Genomic DNA, 16,740 nt, shown 5'->3' with positions numbered 1-16,740 from the left:
TTGCTGATCGATGAGTAATCGATACATGTCAAGTAATGCTGCTGCCAGCAACAATGAAAGCCTTTAAGAAGCAACCATAATATAATCGAATATGTCGCATTAAGCTCTAGAATCAATGTTCCACTCGAATGAATGTTAAGTAGTGAAAAGGAAAAGATAACTCGATGCTCGCCTAATTGATTATTGTCCCTAGAACTATTTATAGTTAATGCATTTCCTGTTGAATGAAGTGTTATACTTTAGAATTATGAAAAACTGGCAAAAAATAAAGTTAAAAAAAAAAGTTAAGAAACTTATTTCAACAAAAAAATTACAGACCTCCATCAACAGATGTCTGAGAATTATCTTGAAAATACACAGGTATGTCAAAATAGAAAACACTTAACTGTGGGAGATGGGCGGACAGAGGAATATGGAGGTGCAGATCTTAGAGAGGAAGCGGAGATTGACAAACACACCCTTTGAAAAGATACCTACACCTTAGAGTAGAGCCCTCAGGGCACAAGACGTAGAGGAAGACCAAAAATAACACGGCGACGCAGTGGACTAGATGAAGCCGAGAGGACAGGAAAAAGCTGGGAAGCCATTAAAAAACTAGCAAGAGACCGTGGAGAGTTTTTAGTGCGACACACTGTGGTGCCCAATATTACGACTGTATAAATTAACGCATATTGTTACGTAAATAAGTTTCTTATAAAGGTTTTTCAACTTTGCATATATACTCTATCTGAACATGGTGTCAGGAGTGTGTTATCTCCCCGATATTAACTGGAAACAATATTGGCGGTAAGTGTTCACCTAAACAAAACGCTATGAGGCCAGAATAACAAAAAGGAGGCATGAAGCCCCCCAAAAACAGAGGCGTAAGCCTATAAAAAAGGTGTAAGTCCCCGAACTTGTGTGTTTTGTGTCTGTTCAATTTTTTAATAGAGTCCTTGTAATCACAACAATTTCTAGTAAGAATGAATAATACGGTCTTTAATACCTTGTCAGTTCTAGCTCATTAACATATTAAAATCCAATCCCTGTTATCTGAGTCCAACCAGCTCTAATGGTTACCGGACATTAGTTGGGGAAAAGTAAAGGCGGTTGGTCGTTGCGCTGGCCACAGGACACCCTTCTTAACCGTAGGCCACAGAAACAGATGACCTTTACATCATATGCCCTATAGACCACAAGGCCTGAAAGGGGAACTTTTTAAAATGTTCTGTTCTGTTGTCATCAACATTTCACTGAACCAAAAAAAGAATACACTCATGTTTGGTGCATCAATATATTACTTTAATATGTAAAATTCCAAAACCAAGAACTCTTTTATACGAATTCCGACTATTAGCTTGTAATATTTTTACAGGTGGCTATACCCACACATCCAGAGAGTATCCAAAACGCTTAAACGATTTTCCTAGTAAATCTAATTATATCTTTGGGAGAATGAAATGGCTAGCTAATTGGCCATACAGTTAAAACTCGAATTTGGCCGTTTTAATTTCTATGAATTTTTTTTATCTTCTTAGCATTAAACTTGGCTCACGTCTTTTCATCAATGAAAACTTTTTTTTTTACTTACTGATTACGTCACAAGACTTCAGCGGGAAATTCCGCACTCGACTCGGCTGTTTCTTTCTATTCAGCAACGAGTTTGAATAAAGAAATAGACGCGCATGAACATCTTGCGCACCGTGATAGTAAGGCCCAAGAATGATTTGAAATCTACAAATGTAAAGTACTAGACTAGATCTACATTCTACATTTATAATTGTGCGCGGCTCAAATACTTCTTGCTCTTTAACTCTTTCTTTCCTAACTGACGATACCAGTGTTGATTTCACCAGAATATGGTAAATAATTACGGAGAGAAAGAGTTAAGGCATTACAAAAAAAAATAATTGAATAGATGATTAGAATATGAACACATAATGCATCAACACCTTCATATGGTAGACAATGTTTTAAAAGACAACATTCGGTTATATTACTTATCTTCTTAACTTATAAAATACTGACGTTACTTCAAAAAAGAAAATGATTACGTCCTATGTGTCATGCATGTTTGGTTAAATTTTAAATTCTGCCAAGTCACTGGTTTTCCTGGCTAGCTCAGGCAACCCATTCCATGCTCTAATAGCACTAGGGAAGAAGATGCATTTGTACAAATATGTCCTAGCATATGGAACGGGGAATGTGCCTTTAACTTTGTGTTTTTCTGGAAGAAGGTTTTCGATGCTGCCTTTAGGCGCTCAGTAAACACAACTCTGCTCGGGTCGCATGTCGAACCTCGAGCCTTTCTCATTGGTAGCCAACCCATTCCAAGCTCAAGCGCACTTACCCTCTAGACCACGCTTTCCACATTATAAAGTACTAACATTTAGTACTAAATTTGAAGTACTATGTTAAGCATATCAACTCAATCAAAGCCTTATGCATATTAAGAACTAAGTATAAAGTACTTAGAAGAAAGTACTAAGCATCAAGTGCCAAGCGTTAAGTACGAAGTATTAAATAGTATAAAGTACTAAAAAGATACTTCTAATTATTAGTTCTAAGTATTTGTTATTGAACATGAAGTACTAATTATACATTGTATGGTATAACAGTTAAAGTATACAGTATTAAATAAAAAGTAATTTTAAAATGTGGAGGCGCGGTGGCTGAGCGGTAAAGCGCTTGGCTTCCGAACCGGGGACCGGGGTTCAAATCCTGGTGAAGACTGGGATTTTGAATTCGGGATCTTCGGGCGCCTCTGAGTCAACCCAGCTCTACTCTACCTGACATTAGTTAGGGAAAAGTAAAGGCGGTTGGTCGTTGTGCTGGCCACATGACACCCTTGTTAACCGTAGGCCACAGAAACAGATTACCTTTTCATCATCTGCCCTATAGACCACAATGTCTGAAAGGGGAACTTTACTTTTTTTTAAATTGAAAAAATGTACTATACATAAGGAACAGTCAGAATACAAAGCATAGGCCCTAAACTGTGGACATCTTTTGTGTTATAGATTTTAAGGCCACCCTTCACTTCAACGTCGATAATCTCTAACCCGTCCATCTTCACATCCTTAAAATGCAAATTTCAAATTCGCCTCCTTTAAACTTCTTATTTAGAATTTACATTCTAGGGGACACAATCTCTGGTGTAGAAATAGGCCCGGAAATGTTCCTCATGACCGCAAAGAACGCTAATTTCTTTTTTTTTTTTTTTTCGATTAGCTCCCTTACGGATTTCAATTCTTTCTCTTTGAGACGCCATTTCCTACACGGTCTCTTAGGAGACAGGTCGTCATTGGAGAGGCATGGTGCTTTCTTCAATTCTTCATTGGTTCCGGACGTCAGCGTATTACATATTAGCAAGTCTTCGTGGATACAGCCTGCAGAATCATACGCTCCATTTTACCATCTTTTTTATAAAAAAAAGCTTTTATGCATAGCAACTTTCATGCTTATATTGTACTCAGAGCGCTTTGTTAAATTTCATTTTTAGACTAGTAGGGGCAGGGGGTATATAGAAGAATGTTTTCATTGCTGCCTTTAAGTGCTCACTAAACAGAACTCTGCTCGAGGAGGGTGTCTAACCTCGAGGCCCCCCTCCCTTTTTGATATGTAGCCAAGTCAAGTTCAAGCGTATCTCTTGGCTATACATCCCACATCTTGATATTGGTGTAATCACGGTGCCCCAGCTGCGGGGAAGAAGAGGAAACCGTGCCTCATATTCTGTTTGACTGCCCCAGACTTGCTGATCGCCGCCTCGACAGGTCTGGGAAACCAAAAATTCTCGACCTGTATGGCGACATTTATGCACATTTATACAGCAGGGTTTCTGTCCAGGGCTTTTGCAAGAGAGGATTTAAGCCCCCAAAGCCCTCACTCAAATGGAGTTTGATGACGATGATGATGATATAGGTGTAAAGACAAAAACACACACTCTAACCTCAAACTTTGCATTCCTAGCTCTTAACACACACATACATAAATACATACTCACATTCACTTGTCCCAAAATCTCCCACATATCTGTTCAATATTATCATACTTCGCATACACATCATTACACATCTCTTTCAAATTATTACAAATCATATGTGCATGATCATGAATCACGTACATAGAATAGCAAATTCATATCACATATACATCATCACATCACACACCCATAACACACCATTAAACCTTCATATCATTTTCACATCCCTGTCACATCACTTTCCACAACATCAAACTCACATCACTTACAATGACATAAACTCACATCACTTACCACGACATCACTAACACATCACTTACATCGACATCAATCTCTCATCACTTACCACAACATCACACTCACATCGCTTACCACAACATCACACTCACATCACTTACCACAACATCACCACTCTCACATCACTTACAACGACATCAATCTCTCATCGCTTACCACAACATCACACTCACATCACGTACCACAACATCACACTCACATCACTTACCACAACATCACACTCACATCACTTACCACGACATCACACTCACATCACTTACCAAAACATCACACTCACATCACTTACCACAACATCACACTCACATCACTTACCAGTACATCACTCTCACATCACGTACCACAACATCACACTCACATCACTTACCACAACATCACACTCACATCACTTACCACAACATCACACTCACATCACTTACCAGTACATCACTCTCACATCACGTACCACAACATCACACTCACATCACGTACCACAACATCACACTCACATCACTTACCACAACATCACACTCACATCACTTACCACAACATCACACTCACATCACTTAACACAACATCACACTCACATCACTTACCACAACATCACACTCACATCACTAACCGCAACATCACACTCACATCGCTTACCATAACATCACACTCACATCGCTTACCATAACATCACACTCACATCACTTACCGCAACATCACACTCACATCACTTACCACAACATCACACTCACATCACTTACCACAACATCACACTCACATCACTTACCACAACATCACACTCACATCACTTACCGCAACATCACACTCACATCACTTACCACAACATCACACTCACATCACTTACCACAACATCACACTCACATCACTTACCACAACATCACACTCACATCACTTACCACAACATCACACTCACATCACTAACCGCAACATCACACTCACATCGCTTACCATAACATCACACTCACATCGCTTACCATAACATCACACTCACATCACGTACCACAACATCACACTCACATCACTTACCACAACATCACACTCACATCACTTACCGCAACATCACATTCACATCACTTACCACAACATCACACTCACATCACTTACCACAACATCACACTCACATCACTTACCACAACATCACACTCACATCACTTACCACAACATCACACTCACATCACTAACCGCAACATCACACTCACATCACTTACCATAACATCACATATTTTCTCTGTGTCAACGGGGGTAAACAAAAACACACACACAAAGTAAAGTACATTATGTCAATGTCATGTACAGCTTTCAGTCAGTCCAAGCTGACGTTTCCTGTATCAACTCACTCTGTCCTTTTGTCTGTCTGACTGGCACAATTTTGAACACGTTATTTCTCTAACTTCCCGGATTAAGTTGAAACTTTGCACAATTATTAATTGTCCCTAACAAAACATGAATCAATCAATAAATTAGCCAATTAAATAAAAAAAAAATAGAATTAAGTAATTTTGTTTGATATATAAAAGGGAAATACACCGTACAGTATTGAGAGGCAAGACTGTAAAAGTGAGTTATTTCCCTTATATAAGCTTTTTTTTCTTTTAAATGTATTTATTTGTTTATATTTTGCTTGTGTAATGATTTCCTCTAGGGCAGAGTTTCCCAAATTTTTTCATTCACGGAACACTTCGCACATTCTGCGTATTTAGCGGAACACTTTCCTTTTTTTTAGAGAGATTCAGGTATTGTCCTACTGGCAGAGGCCAAGTGAGCAAAAAGTGCTCCAGGGACAAGAAAATGTATTGCCCCCCACCCCCCAATTGTCCATGCACATCACATCGAAATATAGGCTTATAAATAAAAAGTATTTAATAATGCTATAATATATATATACCTTAGAATGTATTACCTAACAAAAATATCTACAATATTTTTTTTTCGCCTCTCTATGTGTGGCGCCCCCTTGAGGGTGGCGCCCTTGGCCTCATGACTCCCCTGCCCCACCCCTCACTACGCCTCCGCCTACAGGTTTCAGTAGTTTGTAGAACACCTATTCAGGAATAGCGGAACACTAGGGTCCGCGGAACACAGTTTTAAAAAACACTGGCCAAGAAGAACATTCAGTTCTATTCCTACAATGAACTGGAGAGTTTCAGCTATCGATCTTAGTTGTTATCACACTTTCTGTTCTATTACGTTTATTTAAAGTTCACTTGCTAATAATACACTCGCGAGATCTTATAGAGAAGACGGCACTCTTAAAAACAACAACATCAACAACACTTATGTTCTAGCTTTGGTCCTAACATTCAACTGAACAGTCCATTAGTCAGATTTCCCATGAGCCTAGCTGTCATGAACTAAATAATACAGTAAGTCCAATCAGTCCACACTATCAAACTCCTTGGGGGGGGGGAGGGGGTTACCCACTGCTAAAACAATCTTAGGAAGGCACAAGAATAGGTTCTGAAACTCTTAAAGCCAAATAAAATTAAAGGATACTACACTATCTTATCAATTCACTAAGGTATATAGTTTCTGATAGCAGATAGAAAATAATCTATTATGCTGAATCATTCCAAAGCTCAGTTCTCGGGACATCCGAAAATTGGGACATAAATAAATGCTGCACTTATGATTCCATCTTTAGTCCAACACTTCGGGTCATCAGGTCTGGTATCTCAACAAAGCGTACTCGCATACCAGTGTTAGATTGGGGCGCTCAGTCACGTGACTGAATTGGGACATCAGTGCAAGGTCTGAACCCAAAACACGTCTCCTGGTTGTGTGGTATGCACTGTGGACAATAAATTACATTCTCTCATATCATCTGCCCCTTGATTTTCGTCGTAGAGGTGCTGCGATAGTTCGGGTAACCAAATCCCTCCACTTTTCCCGGTCAGCAGCTGTTTCTAGTAGGATATCAAGAGAGAGTTAGGTCCTTTCTTTCACCTTTTCCAGCCAGCTTTTCTTTGGATGGTACTTTCTTTGGGCAGCCTTCACACTGCACACTGTATCTTGATAGAGGACTTTTGACTTTTGACAGTGAGTCTTGTCTTACAATATGACCGCACCAGCTCAGCTTTTTCTCTTCACAGGATTGATGAGATTCCTCCCCTCCCCAAAAATCCCTATTCCAGTTCAGGTGAAGACTGTGATTTTAAGTATCGGAGTTTCTAGAATGCCTCTAAGTCCGCCCAACTCTAATGGCTATCTGATATCGGGGAAAGTAAACGCGGTTGGTCGTTGCGCTGGACGCCTCACACCCATAGAGACAGATGACGTTTTTACCATCTGCCCCATACACCGAAAGATCTGTAAGGGATACTATTTTCATATAATGTGTCTTAAACATTTAGCGCCTAAAGTCCAGCGCCAAAACGTCTTCGTCCGAATGCCCAGCTTCGATGAACGTATACACCGTATACTTTGTCTACAGAGAAAGTGGACAACCAAATCAAACATGGATTGAGTAGAACCTTGAATTTGAAGAAGATAGTCTAGTCCAGTGCTTGCCATACTTTTACCTTAACGGAACACTCAGCACATTCCGCGTATTTAGCGGAACACTTTGCGTGTTTTTTTTTAAAGAGATTAGTTCACGTGGTGGCCTATTAATAAATTATACCAGTAGTTCGAGGAACACCTATTCAGGCCTCGCGGAACACTAGGGTTTCACGGAACACAGTTTGAGAAACACTGGTCCAGTTCCAGCCTCAAAACTTTCTTAACTTCAACCGAGTTGTTTCTTTAACATTCGCGGAATAATACACTAAAATAGTAGTTGATAGGTTACTTACGCTTAAAATATAGTCCACTGTGCAAGTAGTTTCCTATCACATACAAGAGAAAAAAAAAAGGGCTATAACTATAATATCGGGTGTTTCTGGTTTCCTCCACCACGAGAGTCTGTCAAGGGGGGGAGGAGAGAATTCCAGACAATGTTTGACATCTCACAGGTCGGTCACAGAGTCCTCGAGCGTGGGGTAGCAAACAGATGCCGTCCCGTGGTGGCACCGGCCGGCTGAGCTATGCACTATGACAGTGTGCGCGTCTGTCTGTGCTGTTTTCAACCTTACCCCATTTTTTTTTGTATCGACCTGCATACAAAATCTTTGGATTTTTTTTTAATGTTTATGATTTTTTTTTTTTTGAAGTTGCCATTAAGTTTCCAGACGTGATGTGAAGGGGAGGTAAATCGTGTCGGTGTGAAATATCGGAATGTTGTAAGATTGTCCTCAGCGATGTCGCGGTTGGGGCTGGCTGAGACACACCACGGGAGCTCGGTCTGTGACTTTGGTTGTTCTTTGCATGAATGTTTATAAAAGCGAAAGATAAGCGTGATTATCTTAACACTAAGGCACCAGAAACGATCACATGAAATCTATGGATAATTGCATATAGACTAAGACTAAGACTAAGACTGCTTTATTGATCCTTACGGAAATTTGTTGTGATTACAAGGACTCGTTTCTCATATAAAGACAACACAACAGAAACATACACATAAATACAACAGACACAACGTAAAGAGTTCATTCAGCGACTACACACAGGTATCTTGGTGCATTCCATGTTCCCTGATCAATGACTGGCGGTGATAGAGTCTGACCGAGTGAGGTACGAACGAGTTTTTGTACCGCTCAGTTCTTGTTTTGATTGACAGCAGTCGCCCACTTCGCGACGACCTGGCGTAGTTCTGATGTAGCGGGTGGCCGTTGTCTTCCAAGATTTTTTCGATTTTTCTTAGGCACGTTTGTTCAAACGTATTATGTAAACGCAAAATTATCACTTATTAATTGGTTGATTCATCAACCAATGTATCAAGAGATTTTGCAATTGCGAATGGAATAGCATGGAATTTTGAGCACAGGTTCCTCTAACCTCTTTGGTGCTCACTAAGAAACGGGTACTGAGAGTTAGGGAGTTAAAATGCCGCTATTCTAAAAAATCGCATGATTTCTATTAAATTGTATCAGAATCTCCCCAAAAGGCCGCCATGCAAAAAAAAAACTAACAAAAAAAAACAACATAAAAAATATATATTAAAAAAAAACAGCCTCAAAGCTTATATTAAGTAATTGTATCAATTAGTGTATATCATTCCTAAGCGTGTATCCCCTAGACATGAGAAATTGGTGATATTTAAAATTGTTTTACCAATTGTTTTTGTTTAGCTTTTAGCCTTCTGAATGCGCTATGATCCTATCACTTGTCTGGACCAGTTGGGAAAGAGGGAGCGATGAAGGGGGTATCTTGGTGAATGTTTACATCACAGTTTTTTAAATGCATAAAACATTTTTACTCAGGGCTCAAGAGTACTCAAAGGGACTAATTCAGCTTATACCACCACATCTGTCAAGTACGATTTCTTTCCATTGTTCAAGATACCAGACAAAATAATCATTTACCAATTGTTAATTAACATTTTTTTTATTGATTTTTGCGTTATAAGGTAAAGAAATAATTTTACAAAGTTTCAGCTTAATCCGAGATTGGGTGTGGGAGAAATAACGTGTACAAACTTTTGGCCATACAGACAGAGTGAGTTGATCTTAGCTTTTTTATATAAATGTAGTGTCGGGGGCGAGGCTTTCAGTCGGTACAAACAAATTAAAAAGAAAAAGACAAACTAGGCTTTAGTTAACGTATCTATCTAATGTTGTTGTCTATCGAGGCAGAACAAGAAGTGAGCTGCGCTGGTGTAAAAGCGGTGGTTGAACGTCTTCTGCAGCTCAAGCCCATTGTGGTCTGGTCAGTCATCAGAAGGATGACTTTTTTTTAGCGAAGTCTGCGGCGCAAACGGCAACCTTACACGATGAACCGTGCACTCTCGCGAGTGTTCGATCCCTGGCCGACACCCGTTTGTCGGCACTTTGGTTCGACGGTTGGGATGCTTCCGATAAAGTCCGAGAGCTCCAGAGGCAGTTGAGTAGACCAGAACGAAAGGACGCGTTCTGAGAGCTCAATTGTGCGGAACACGCCGCCCTAGCCCAGTTCTGAGTGGGTCATTGTCCAATAGGCGCGTACTTTGGACGGTTCAGGGAGAACTACGACTCACGGTGCCGCCACTGCGTCGAGGACGATGAGACAATAGAGCACATTCTTTAGGAATGTCGCGTTTTGAACGAAGGACGATCGGGACAAGAATTTAAGAGAGAAAACAGGTTTATGTGCCACACAGAGGCTGTCCTTGTACGGGGACAAGGATATGAGAGAGAGAACTGGTACATGTGCGACACAAAGGCTGTCCTTGTACGGGGACAGGGATATGAGAGAGAGAATTGGTACATGTGCGACACAAAGGCTGTCCTTGTACGGGGACAAGGATATGAGAGAGAGAATTGGTACATGTGCGACACAAGGGCTGTCCTTGTACGGGACAAGGATATGAGAGAGGGAACTGGTACATGTGCGACACTAGGGCTGTCCTTGTACGGGGACAAGGCGACCTTAAATTTTACTGACCGCTTCCTCTTCCGAGCTCTAAGGGAGTAATTCTCAGCATGGTTCGCTACCAATGGGGTTTCTGATTCGGTGTAAAAGCGTGACAAATCGGATGAAGGTGGTGTGGTCTAAGATAAATGGAAAAGGAATTATTTTACTTTACTAGGTTTTATAGAACCATTAACAGTAATGGCTTACAAAATATTCGCATTGGTAATAATCTACTTTTCCAACAATAAGTAATTTTATTTCTTTGGTAATATATCGGTAACATTTATGTATACTTTTAGAAGTGGTGTATTTTAAAGAGAAAATCGCTTGCATAATTAATTTTGAAAACAAAACGGTTTGCTTTTAAGAGAAAAAAAAGTAGCCGCTGTATCTTGACTTTACAAGTCACATCGTATGCTAAGATATGATTTTTTATATCTCTTTTTTGAGATCTTATTGTGTCCAACAGACAGTTTACACAAAACTAATAGCGGCTTTTCCCCATTCAGGGGTCGGCTTAAAATAAACTAAAAAAAATCTTAAACACAGACGGTGAAAAGTATTTATATAAAGCGCTAGATGTTTGCTGATATTACAATATCATCACTCATTAGCAGCTTGGAACATCTAAAAACAAGATCTAGAAATTACAAAGCAGAGTCGGGTGGCAGGTTCCTAGAACCATTAAATCGCCCTTTGCCCACTAATTCCGATTGAGACAGAACGTGACCCCGAATGTCATAACCTACTTGCATCTCACAACGAGGCTAATGGCTGTCTGTAAGAAAGACAACCGGAACTTGATCACAAACCAAGTCGATTCCAAACTGCTAATATTAAGTTGAAGAAAATTGCAGGAATGGAATTAAGTTTGTTTCTGCATGTGCTGTAAATATTTGTAGAACTCCTAGGATACACAGTGAATACACACAACCGAAGTAAAATGTATCCAGGGGCGGACTGGCTGGATGGACATTCGGGCTAATGCCCGGTGGGCCGGTACCCAAAATGGGGCTGGTAGGCCGTCGAAAGGACCGCATGAATGCCACCATGTTTTAAATTGTTAATTGTTTCATAATATTCTTTTATAAAAGTGGCCGTTGTGTTTAAAAGAAAGCATTAAGAAACTGGAACAGACACAAAATAGAGCAGAGATTCATAACAAACGAATATTCACATTTGACCAGAGTAACACCTTTAGTAAAATCACTAAATTTAGAAAGCCTTCAGGACAGAAGACTCAAAAGTAAAGTAGCAATTATACATAAGACACTGAACCTTAATCTTCAAATACAAAAACAAAATTTAATAAAATACTCTGAAAGACACAAAGATAAAGGCACATTCCTCGTCTCCTATGCTAGGACGGGTTGCCTGAGCTAGCCAGGAAAACCAGTGACTTGGCAGAATTTAAGTCATTGGTTAATATGCATGACTAAATGCATGACGTGTAGGACGTAATCATCTTCTTTTTTGAAGTAACGTTTGTATTATATAAGATAAGATAAGATAAGATAAGATAGAAATTTTACTACTGTGTAATACTAATTGTTGTGACACGGTTACTGTGTGAGGTCAACCGTGACACACGGTCAAGTGTTGGGTATCGGAGAGTTAGGGGACTTTGGGGAAGTGACGAGTGTGTAAACAAGAAGAGAGGAAGTCAGCTAGAAAAAGTTGGGTATCTGGATATAACGTTGCCGCGTATATATGTTATGTTTAAATGTTACACAATTAAAAGGCACTTTAAACGTAGACGGGCCGATTTTGGACACTCAGTCCGCCCCTGTAATATTATTCAGTCAGAGAAAAATATGTCACTGCTGTTTATGTTACGCTATTAGACTGACCCAAAAAACTATGCCAGACTTAACTCCAATGATGCTAGAGTTGGGAAACCAGTTAGATCAAGATTAACTCAGACATCATTTCGATAAGTGTATAGTAACATACATCACACGGGCAGCCATCCATTATGGGGGGGGGGGGGGAATTCATGATCCGAAATACAAGTTTAAAAAATGTTCCGACCATTTCCAGTCAAAGTTTGAAGATATTGTCCCAGTATGATCTGACTTGACCTAAATCACCGTAAACATCTAACTCATGAGACAGCATCGCGATATATCAGTTCACACTAACTTCATACACCATCCCCTGACGTCTTGCTTCGGACTAGGACGTAATGATCGACATAGCAGATGGAACGTCCCAAACTTATAAGACAATCAGTCACTGAAACAATCTTATTTCAATCTTATTTCACTAAACAATCAGTAGGTAACAAAAACTATTTAGGTGGATTCTATCACTATGTAATCTAACTATTATGAGAAGATAGATAAGATAATTTTTATTGGTTCCATCAAATGAAAATTCGGTTTGACTACAATTTACCATCTCGGCTTAACTACTGTAACAATAACAGTATAGATTTAAATACGAACAACATTCACACACGAAACACATACACACTCACAACCAGCGCTTTATGACTTAGACTTCTATGTACTTCTCGATGACGACAGCTGATCTTGTAACACTCTGACCGAAAGTGAGATGAAGGAGTTTTAAAATCTTTCTGTTTTAGTCCTAATGAAAAGGGGCGACCACTTTTGTTCACATCGAATGTAACAGTGGTTTAATGGGTGCAGGTTGTCTTTAAGAATCGTGTGAAGTGACGTCTGTATTTTTAATCTTATAAGATAAGATCAGATCTAGATCAGTAGATCAAATTATTTAAAATCCTTCAATGTCTACATCACATCTAGATCTAAAACAAATAATTCACTTATATAGAGATCTAGATCTAATACTTACAAAAACATAGGTACTGTTGGCTTAGCATTCAGTTTCCATTCCCAAAGTACAGTTACAGTCCTTCATGTCACATGGATGGAAGGAAATTTCATTTTAAATTCTTGTTTTTGCGTGGCTTATTTGTTTCGTAGCTAATGAGAATTTAAAAAACAAAAAAATCGACTACAATTGCGTCATCGAAAGCGATAGAAAATATAAACCCTAGCTTAAGGTCTAACTGCAGAGCTAGAAAGGAGGATCCTAGCAATGGAGTTGAGATGCTAAAGAAGGATCCTAGGTATCACATTTAAAGACCGCATCACAAACCAAAAGATTAGAGACAGGGCCACTGCTGCGATTTGACTCCATGATGACCTGTTAACTATCGTAAAAAAGAAAAAATCGCAAGTTGAAAATCTATGGCCAAATTACAAGGTCTTCGGGGCTTACAAAGACCTTCTTTCAAAGAACATTACCAGGAAAAAAAAGAAGTGCCAGACAGAGAAAGCGATGGGAAGACAACATAAAAGAATGGACGTGCCTGTCATAGAAAGATGTTCTAACTAATTCAAAAGACAGAGAGGAATGGAGAAAGACGGTCGACTAATCTTGCATGGTGCCCCAACGATCCAACAGACTAAGGGGATAGGTAAAGGTAAAAAAAAAGCCTAAGGGACGTATAAACGACAGGGCCAGACTATGCGACCACCTAGTGCAGCGGTTCACACCCTTTTTACAATCCCCCACTCTGCCTCGACCCCTCTCTCCACACACACACACACACAGCAATAGAAGAGTAGGCAATAGCAATTCATATTTTCGATGGTCTTAGGCGACTCCTGGTAAATGGTCGATCGACCCACAAGGGGGTCGCGACCCACAGGTTGAGAACCCCTGACCTAGTGCCTCACCCCTAAAAGAGAGCCACGACATAAAAAAAATATATACAAGGAAAATGAAATTTAATTTACATAAAGGCCTACTCTGTTTAATTCATCACAAATAAAACATGCGTTTAGATTTATTAATATTATGAATGGCATTGATACTGAACATTGAAAAAGGTCATAAGAACAGACTCCAGAAAAAAAAAATCTAGTCCTGGGTATCCACTTATTACAATCTGGAAATGTGTAGCCATGTCACAGCTGTGTAGTCATGTCACAGCTATTTAACTCTTAACCTCTGCAATTATTTTCCATGTTCTGACAGAATTGTTCATTTTTCACATTTGTGCATTCTACCCTGTTATGATTAAACTTCAATAACATTTTTGTTTGTAATCAGAAAACGTTACTTTTGGTATTGAATTATTATAGGAGAATGCATGCTCTTTTTATATAACACAAATTAAAGTTTATAAAACCAAAAAATCAATTTAATTTATTGGGGTCAAATAAACAAGAATATCGTTAATTAGGAGAGAAAGAGTTAATGACCCACGCAATCATTTTGAATATTTAATGAAGAAGATAACACTTTACTGCCTTTGGCTTTTTGAGGTCTTTCTTTAGGTCTTCTTTAGGTCCTTCTTTAGGTCTTCTTTATGTTTTCTTTAGGTCTTCTTTAAGTCTTCTTTAGGTCCTTCTTTAGCTCTAATCTAATCTCACCGTGTGATTGGACCAATTTTATTTTTTGTTATTTATATATGTCGCAAAACATTGACGTAATGTGATACTCCTCCCCCCTGTTGAGTGGACACTGACCTTCTTAGCTCTGACCAAATTTTCGTTTTGGGAAAGGTAGAGCTATGGAGCCTGCTCTCAGATCGGAACAAATCGAGAGCTTTGGTTGCTCTTTGTCAGATCAGATCCATCGCCTCTGAAGACCAAGTAAACAGATGAATGTAGCTGAACGGTAACTCCGAACAAACGTATACCAGAAACGAAAATAAGTTTTTTTCTCTTCTTTGTGTGTGTGTGTGTGTGTTTGAGTTGAAGGTGTGTCTGTTGGGAAAATTAAAATAACAATTTTTTTTGCAACAATTTGGCGCGAGCTATAAAACAGATAAAATCAACAGACAGAAAAACTTAGACACCCCCCCCCTCACCCATTTTATTTTTTTTCCATGTTATATACACTTTTACGACAAACTTATTTGGTTATCAATTCCCAATGGGGTACTTCTGAAAACACCGGAAAGAGAATTGGTGTCGTCTGCTACACGTAAACAGGAAATAGAATTGAGAATCGACTATTTTTCTACTGTTGTACAGTAAAGAGAAAGCGATGGGAAGACAGCATCCTGCCATTAAAAGAGGTTCTATCTAAGACAAAAGACAGAGGAATAGAGAAGACGGTCGACAAATCTTGCATGGTACCCCAACGGTCCAACAGACTAAGGGATAATAATAAGGCTTCGAGTCCGAAGATTAATGAGGAATACAGTATTTCCCGTGGCTGCGCAGCCCCAGCTGTGACCTGCATATTTTGCCACATCCAGGGCAAGCATAACCATCGATTTAGAATTTCTTTTCGTCGTCTGCGTTTGTCCTCGGCAGCAGATTTTCTTTTGGGATAGAGACTAAGGGGTTAGGGTAAAGGTAAAAGGTGAAGTATGGTCCAGTCTATACTACAAGGATTGCACCCACTCGATACAATAATGCGTGTGGCTTCTAAGTAGAAAAGATGTTGTGTTTTTTTTTGTGTGTGCATCCTTACAGAACTCCGTTTAAGAAGGATTAAGCCAGCCAGGTTCTTATCTTATAAAATACAGAAGTTCAAGCAGAGAAGATAATTACGTCCTACGCGTATCCATTTGTCAATCTAGTTGTGCACGTTAATAGGAGAGTTAAACTCAGCGGGTTCGAATCCTGGTGAAGACTGTGATTTTTAATTTCCGGACCTTTTTGGGCGCCTTTGAGTCCACCCAGCTCTAATGGGTACCTCACAATAATTGGGGAAAGTAAAGGCGGTTGGTCGTTGTGCTGGCCACATGATACCCTCACTAACCGTGGGCCACAGAAACAGATGACATTTACATCATCTAAAAGAGGAACTTTACTAAGTCATAGGTTTTACTGGCTGATTCAGGCAACCTTTTTCTATACTCTACTGATTCCAGGGGCGGACTGGGTGTCAAAATTGGCCCAGGAATTTTTATAATATACCATCCGGCCCATAAATTGTATACTACACAATGGACATGTTCTAGGTCTACCTGTCCTCAAAATCATCATGTTAAGTTTGATAGTGTATCGATAGCTGTACACATGCATACAGTGAATATACATATGTCACTCAGAGGGACCCTTTTGTAAGAGAAT

The 16,740-nt window shown here is 39.5% G+C and overlaps 1 protein-coding gene across 3 annotated transcripts in view; it reads right to left on the bottom strand.

Moving 5' to 3' along the window:
• Positions 1-13,606, bottom strand: part of LOC106053083 (protein rolling stone-like) — a 112,364-nt gene extending 98,758 nt beyond the window's left edge. Inside the window, exon 1 of one of the 3 annotated variants that reach the window (XM_056028176.1) lies at positions 13,496-13,606. The gene's annotated coding sequence lies outside the window, so the exon portion shown is untranslated. Of the gene's footprint in view, positions 1-8,037; positions 8,253-13,495 lie in introns of those variants that run through there. The other 2 variants (XM_056028175.1, XM_056028177.1) reach the window with 2 other exon arrangements.
• Between the last annotated feature and the right edge of the window lie 3,134 nt (positions 13,607-16,740).

The sequence above is a fragment of the Biomphalaria glabrata genome, chromosome 4 (assembly GCF_947242115.1).
Source record: "Biomphalaria glabrata chromosome 4, xgBioGlab47.1, whole genome shotgun sequence".
Classification (NCBI taxonomy): Eukaryota; Metazoa; Mollusca; class Gastropoda; family Planorbidae; genus Biomphalaria; species Biomphalaria glabrata.
This window is presented reverse-complemented; position numbering and strand designations above follow the sequence as displayed.